This window comes from Thamnophis elegans, chromosome 1 (genome assembly GCF_009769535.1).
Source record: "Thamnophis elegans isolate rThaEle1 chromosome 1, rThaEle1.pri, whole genome shotgun sequence".
Taxonomy (NCBI): Eukaryota; Metazoa; Chordata; class Lepidosauria; order Squamata; family Colubridae; genus Thamnophis; species Thamnophis elegans.
Genome location: NC_045541.1, coordinates 132,859,847 through 132,867,777, shown reverse-complemented (window position 1 = coordinate 132,867,777; position 7,931 = coordinate 132,859,847).

The window sequence follows — 7,931 nt, the reverse complement described above, 5'->3', positions numbered from 1 at the left end:
GATTTAGCACAAAATCAATCTCAACTTTGAATTCAAAGGATCCTCAATGTAACTGTTGCTGTGAAAATATTTTAATTTCTTAGTAGGCTGTTCACAATCTGTAAAATAAACACAAGATTGTGATCCAGATTAAAGGAATATATTTGGAACAATTCTAGACAATTAGGCTATATAAACCTATTTCCTTATTAAAATATTTTATGAAGTTCTGCTGTGTGTCTGCTGTGATATTGGAAAAAAATTAGCATTATTTACAGATAGCATTAAGGCCATGGCAAGTTTGATTTTATCTAAATAAGACATATTTCATCCATGTGGCTATTTAATTCACAAAATGGCTTTTATATGTAGAAAAAATCAAGAGGAAAAAAACAAAACAAATTAAAAAAAATAAAGCATTCTAGTGTTGAAAGAAATGTCCTTCTGGGTTCAGCTCCAAGTGGGGAAGAAGACACTGGAGACATGGAGGCTGCTTGGAAAGATGGTTTATTGTTGGACAGGGCCACATGGCTTGAGCCCTGACCAGAAAAGGTGATCACATGCTTCAATGTTGATGGAGAAGAAGAGAGAAGGGCTGAGGAAGGGGCTTGCTAGGCTTTTATACCCTGTTCAGTCTCACCTCTCTGTTTCCTGTTCCTGTGTAAGAAATGTATTCTGACTGGTTGTCAGACTCCCATGGTGCCATGCAGGGGGCTACTCTCTAGGCTGTGATGAGTTCTCAGTTGCCTTGTGGTCAGTTGAGTAATATCCCTTCCCCCTACAGCTGCAGTGAGAAGTCTTTATTATGTAAAGTGGGCTAGCCTGGCCATCTTAATGGCCCATTAGCTGGGGGTGGGCAAGAAGCTACAGATAACTATTCTGTCTTTTAAAACATGTTTCTTTTCACATCCAGAGAAATATTCTGCCTTTTCAATATTTCCTAGGATATTTCATTTTTCTGGGAGAGGGCTGGACGATAACTTCCCACACTAGAGAAGTTAATTATGCTTTTTGTCTTTGTACCCCCTTTCCCGTGTTTTTGTAAGCCGCCCTGAGTCCCCTCAGGGAAAAGGGCGGCCTATAAATTATAATAAATCTACAAATCTACAAATCTACAAATTTAGAGAAAGAATTGCCCTTAACTTCCTGAAACATGGCTGTTCAAAATGGGTATAATACGTCAGTTGCTTGAGAGCACCTGAAATCTAACACCTTGGACTGGGTTGAATTTCTTGAGAGTTTTCTGATACTGTGAAGAACAAGCTGTTGAATTATATTGGACCTGGCCCACCAAAGCTTTCACTCACTAACTGCATATTTAACTTTTGGACTTAAAAAAATCAGAATCTGGAATTACTTTTATTTTAAAAAGTCATAATTGCAAGTTTACATATTTTCAAGATTTTGAACTGGAAATCGTATTTAAATAGGGTCAATGCTCAAATATTGTGATGATAGCTCTAACTTAGAGTTCCATGTCAGATCTCTGTTATGTACTGAAATAATTATGCAATCCTGTATTGAGACATAGCATTCGCAACAGCATTGTTGCTGTTGTTATAATATTCTCTGTGCTTTGCAAAGATGCTTATGCAAGCAGCCTGGCTCTCTTTCTCCAGGTTCAGAAGCTAAGCAGACTCATGTCTACTACTTACCTATTAATACTTCTTAGTACTGGATAAAAGACCTGTTTGGTATATCAGGGATATAGGCTGGATTCATAGGTCAAAAAACATCTCAGAGGAAGACAATGGTAAACCTCTTATGTACAGTTGCTAAGAAAATTGCAGGAAGGTATCTGTGAAATTCACTGGGATTTAGGCTTAGCACAAAGGAAACTTTTTGTAACAACACCATTTTCTATATTATTGTGGCAATTTTAGTTAAAATACATACATATATACATAAATGTGGATTGCATTATTCCCTATTGGAGTAAGGAACTTTATGGAAGGAGAGTAAAAAAATAGAAAGTCTCAAAATGTAAAGCCATAAAACAGAAAAAGGAAACTTAATTAAATCCAGCTTACACCAACAATTCAGCATCTCTCTCTCCATACCTTCTATTCTTGCAAATCATTCTTACTCTGATCATGTCCATACCTTCTTTCATCATGCACCTTTGATAGTTTTGTTATATTTATATGCCACCTGAATCCCAGTGATTCTAGGCTGTTTACAAACTGCTAAATCATTAAAAACAAGAAAGGAACGACAACAGCAAGAAAGATAACAAAATGACAAAACCAAAGGGAAACAAAAAATACAGCCTAAAGGGGCTCCACTTTCTGGGTAAGGCTGGGTAAGGAGCCAGGTCTTTGGAAGGGCTGGGGTCATTTGGATTTGGAGAGGAATTTTATTCCAGGTGGAGGGCATTGCTGGAGAAAGCGGGTTTCTGGGAGCTAGAGAGATATCATTGTTTAATTTATTTTAGTTTATTGTCACTGCACCTTGTACAATGAAATTAAATGCGATCTTCAGTGTACAATGACAGTTCTGGTTGTGGTTGTTAAGGAATCATGTGTAGTCATTAAGCACAACATCAGGTGGTGGGTGGTTTCCTCATTGACTTGACTTATTGGAAGCTGGCAGTGAAGATCACAAGTGGTGATGATGTGACTGTGGGAAGCTGTGGCCATTGTAACTGCATGCCGGTTGCCAAGTGCCCCAGTCTTGATCCTATGACTGTGGGGACACTGCAACAGCCACAACTTCAAGGACCAGCCATAAGTCTTCTTGTTGAGCACTGTTGTAACTTCAAATGGTTGCTGAACGAGAAGTCACTAAGTGAGGACTACCTGTATTTTCAAAAACCCTTTCTTGTCTTGACAAAGCATAACGATACCCCTGATGACAACAATCGCACCAATCACTTGGTGGGCTCCGTAGTAATAAAAGGAATATAAAGCACATAACCCTGCAGTATAAAATTGATCAGGCAGATACTGTGGGAGACAGCTAGCCCTCTTATTACATTTATGGGTAACAGCCAGAATTGTATCCAGAAGCAAAATGTCAACCAGTGCTTGTGTAGCAGAAGTGTTATACGGGCATTCTGAGGCATGCCCATCACCGCCTATGCCAGTTAAAGCATTTGGATGGCCTTCAAGGGCAGTCCTGATAGCGCGCTTTGCAGTAGTCAAGCCATGAGACGATTACTTCTCTTTCTTTTTGAGGATCTCCTTCATTCTGATCGATTGTCTTCCTCTCATTTTCACAGAGAGGTAACACACACACACACACACACACACACCACGTATGAAGAGCCAGCTCATCCTTGGGCATCAAATACACACAAACTTTCTGCTGTTGCAAAGGTGGGGCCAGGTGATGCTTGTCACCCACCTCTGGCTGGCCAGCTGCCTTCTAACTGTAGAGTACTTAAAGAGCTCTTGCAGGTTCACCTTTCTGACAGTTCAGCAAAGAGCATCTGGGCAGAGAGAGAAGGAAAGGGAGATAAAAGGAGAATGTGGCCTGCTGCTCCCTTTTCTTTATTTGCCCTGAGGAGTGGACCCAGGAAGAAGGTGCTACCTCTTTACTTGCCCTCTCCTCTCTCTTCCTTTGGGGGCTGGGATGAAAGCACAGATGAATGAGAAAATTTAGGAGCTGCTCCTTTACTGCCCTCCCAGAGAAAACACCAAAGGAGGAGCCCTTTCTCTGGGTGGCACCAACAGCAAGGAGTGGCAAAGCAGGGGCCAAGAAAGGAAAGCAAATGGGCTGATGGAATAAGCTCCTGCCTTCCCTTGGTTGCTGCACTCCTCGGCCTTGGAATAAAGGTGTGATTTCAGGATTAGGCGATTGGAGAATCCCCATTTTTTTTTCTTTTCCAACCCCAGCAGGAGATAAGTCAGAGATGTCTGGTTGCAACTTCTGTCTGGCTACTCCTCCTTAGCCCAATTCCTCCTGTTTGCTTCAAAGTCATTAGAGTAGAACTGGAAGGGACCTTGGAGGTCTTCTAGTCCAACTCCCTGCTCAAATAGGAGATCCTATACCATTTCAAAAAAAGTGGCTGCCCCCACCTTAAAAACCTCCAGGGATGAAGCACCCACAACTCCTGAAGGTAAAGTTGTTCCACTGGCTAATTGTCCTCCCTGTTAGGAAGTTTCTCCTCAATTCCAGGTTGCTTCTCTCCTTGATTAGTTTTCATCCATTGTTCTGTGGGAAGTTATCATCCAGCCCTCTCCCAGAAAAATGAAATATCCTAGGAAATATTGAAAAGGCGGAATATTTCTCTGGATGTGAAAAGAAACATGTTTTAAAAGACAGAATAGTTGCCTCTAGCTTTCGGCCCATCCCAGTTAATGGGCCATTAAGAAGGCCAGGCTAGCCCACTTTACATAATAAAGACTTCTCTGCTGCAGCTGTAGGGGGAAGGGATATTACTCAACTCTCCACATGGCATCTGAGAACTCATCACAGCCTAGAGAGTAGCCCCCTGCATGGCACCATGGGAGTCTGACAACCAATCAGAATACATTTCTTACACAGGAACAGGAAACAGAGAGGTGGGACTAAACAGGGTATAAAAAGCCTAGCAAGCCCCTTCTGCAGCCTTCCTCTCTCTTCTTCATCAACATTGAAACATGTGATCACCTTTTCTGGTCAGGGCTCAAGCCATGTGGCCCTGTCCAACAATAAACCATCTTTCCAAGCAGCCTCCATGTCTCCAGAGTCTTCTTCCCCACTTGGAGCTGAACCCAGAAGGACATTTCTTTCAACAATTGGCACCCCCACAGATGGGACTCCAAGGTAGCCTAACAAATGGATATGGCCCAGGTAAACCTCCCATGCCGGCACAGACCCCATTGAGTCTGTGGGTGGACTTTATCTTGGCCTTAACCATTGGATCTAGGCTTTAAAGGGGTTTTGAGTTTGAGCTCAAAGGCTGCCTGGAAAGAAGGTGAGTACCTTTAAATTTTAATTCTCTAAAATTTAATTTAAAGCATGGCAAAGCATGGGAGATGTGTGTATGCCTGCATGTGTGGGATCCTTCTGATCACAGCTGGACCTTGTTTCCTCTGTGTGTTTCACCAAGAGAGCCTGGAAAGTATTAGGGTCAGGCCAGAGCACAAGACCTTCTGTTAGGGAAAGGAGAGAGTGTGTGAAAATGGATGGAAAAATGAATGAAAATTTTGTTGTTGTTGCTATTGTCCTGTGAAAGCAAAGGCCTATTGTGAATGAAAAGAGTAGAGGTACCTGGTACTAAGTGCAAGAGGGTCCTCAGGGATCCCCTTTTTTGATTCTAAACCCAGGTGATTCCCCAAGAGGTAGGGACTGAATACTCCGTGGGGGAATCGGAGTCCTACCCAGAATTTTTTTTTCGTTCTGAAACTTGCAGTGGGTGGTCACCCGGCTAAGCCAAAGTGAGCCCTGCATGTAATGGGTCATGGGAAGCCTTAGCTCGTGGGTGCCACAAAAAAATGCCCTCGGAGATTTCCTTGAAGCCTGAGAAAGAAGGCAAGGAATCTATGTGGAAAATGGCTTTGCTGAAAGATAATACAGGAAAACTAATTTGGCTACATAAAGGTACTTAAAAGAAAAGGGGAAAATGTTGGGGTTTCTTTTTTCTCTTGTATGTTTGTCACTTTCTTTGTCTTCTATGTAACCACGTGATTTGTTTGTTAAGATTTCTAGGTATTTTTCTAGGTATTTATTGGGATTTATATGCCGCCCTTTTCCCTGAGGGGACTCAGGGCGGCTTACAACCACAGGGGAGGGGAAGTGCAAGGTCAAAACAAAACAATATGTGAACAACAGAAAAATAATAAAACCCAACTTTCATTCAGCAATCAAACAAACACTCGGGCGGGTAATTAGGAGCCTATCCCCAGGCCTGCTGGGAGAGCCAGATCTTGAGGGCTGCGCGGAAGGTCTGGATAGTGGTGAGGGTGCGGATCTCCATGGGGAGCTCGTTCCATAGGGTCGGGGCAGATTTGTGCCTTCCCTAATTTAACAAATTTGTGCTGGGAATGTAGGATGTGAAAACCTGAGAGTTCTTTTTTCCCTCTCCTTGTTTTCTGTATAAATGTGTGCCTAAGTCTTTGTGCACCCTCAAGGTAATTGTAACTAAGATGTCTCCAATCCAAAAGACAAGGATTTTAAAGTGTTCAAAGAAAGAAAAGAGTAAACTGGCAGAAATTGCCTTCACTCAGTTTGTTGCCCCCCCCCAAAAAAAACAGAGTAACAGAGAAGTTTTTTTTCCTTCCTTCCCTATACCTTAAAGTAACATCCCAGGAAATGTTTTAAGTTCATTTACAGGAAAATGTAATCCTTGCATTTGTGTGTTTAAATGATTTTACCTGTTTATTTCCTTCCTGAAGCATGTGAATCCAGACCCCATTTCTCATCTGTGATATCCCCATAATGTTACCAGTTTATCTGTTTAGTAACTGATAATTTTACCTTTAAAAAAAAAAAACTGCCTGCAAGCTTTCTACCCCCCCAAGCCCCTCCCTTACCCTTAATTCCCCAACAATGCCTTTTCTGTGGGGGAGGGAACCTTGTTTTCATGTTTTTCAGGCCTGGAAGATTTACTCTTCAGGTGAGTATAGATTTTTTTTTCCTTTTGGGGGGAGGAGGAGAGTGTTGCCTTGTGTGTGCATGTATAAGATGAAGGAAATTCCTACTAAAGGTTTGCCTTCAACCTGAGTAAAACCCTTTGCACATCTATCTGGCCAACCTACTTGAAACCTGGCCTCTAGAAGACAGTTTTGATTTAGATTTTGTAACAAGTTTGCTGATTTTCTGGCCACCACCAGATGAACTGAAGAGAAGTTCTACCTGAGTTTCTTCCCCAAAGTGACTAAGGAGTCCACAGGGATATGTTAGAAAGCTGTTAATAGTTGTCTTTTAAAAGAAAAGTAGAGCTCGAGCCCCACTCAGATGCAAACATGTGTTAATAAAAGTCTATATATCTTGCTCTTTAAAACTATGCCAGCGTGCTGCTGGGAAAGCTAAGAGTTTGGACTTTTAAAACTATTCCAGCGCTCTGCTGGGAGGACCAACCTAGAACCCTGGCCAATGCAAACAATGTGTGGACAAACATCTCTATACATTGTCTCTATAAATCTTGATCTTTAAAAATATGCCAGCACTGCTGGGAGATCAAGATAGAAACGGAACATCCCAGGGAGAGACAGATATTAACAATCTAGTGCTTAAGAAGATAGAATGGGCATAACTTTCAGCAAAAGTAAGAAATTTAGCAGGTAATGAGGTAAAGCCTGACTGAATGGGAAGACCTAGGTAATTGGACTTGATTAATTTGATGTAATGTCTGTTAAAAAAAATCTTAGGTGTGCATCTAATAACATATAGAATTGAATGGAATTGATGGTGATATGTTTGACCAGCTAGCTAAATAAATAAATAAGCTTGGGCTTGAAGCTGTGGGGGAGGGAAGAGTAGTTAGGATTTAAACTGCTCTCTGAGTTTCCCCACTGCTTGCAGAATGAGCCACATGTTCCCCAAGTAAAGGAAATTGAAGATTTAAAGGGACAGAACCTCCCCCAAGCCTGGAGGGAAGTTGAGATCCCTTAATAATAGAAAATGGAGCTCATTGGCTTATGTACAGCTCCCTGAAATAATTGTAATAATTACTTTGTATAAAGAAAGAATGAAATGAAATGAAAGAATGAAATATTTTTGTATGTGAAATTAATTTACACAAGCAGTCTGATTGCAGTGCAAATGTATGTAGATGATAAAAGTTGGTATGAACATACTTTGATTTCCTTTCATATAAAGAAATAGTAAGTTGCAAGGTTGTTTAATGGTATGTGTGTGTATGCTTGTGTGTTATCATTTCCAAACCTGAAGGGAGGGTGAGATCCTCTAATAAAATAAAATGAATCTTGGTGACTTGTGGAAATAGCTTCCTGAAATAATTATAATGATTGGTTGGCATGAGCAAGCATGATTGCAGTATGAATGTATATGTCCTCAATGCCCCA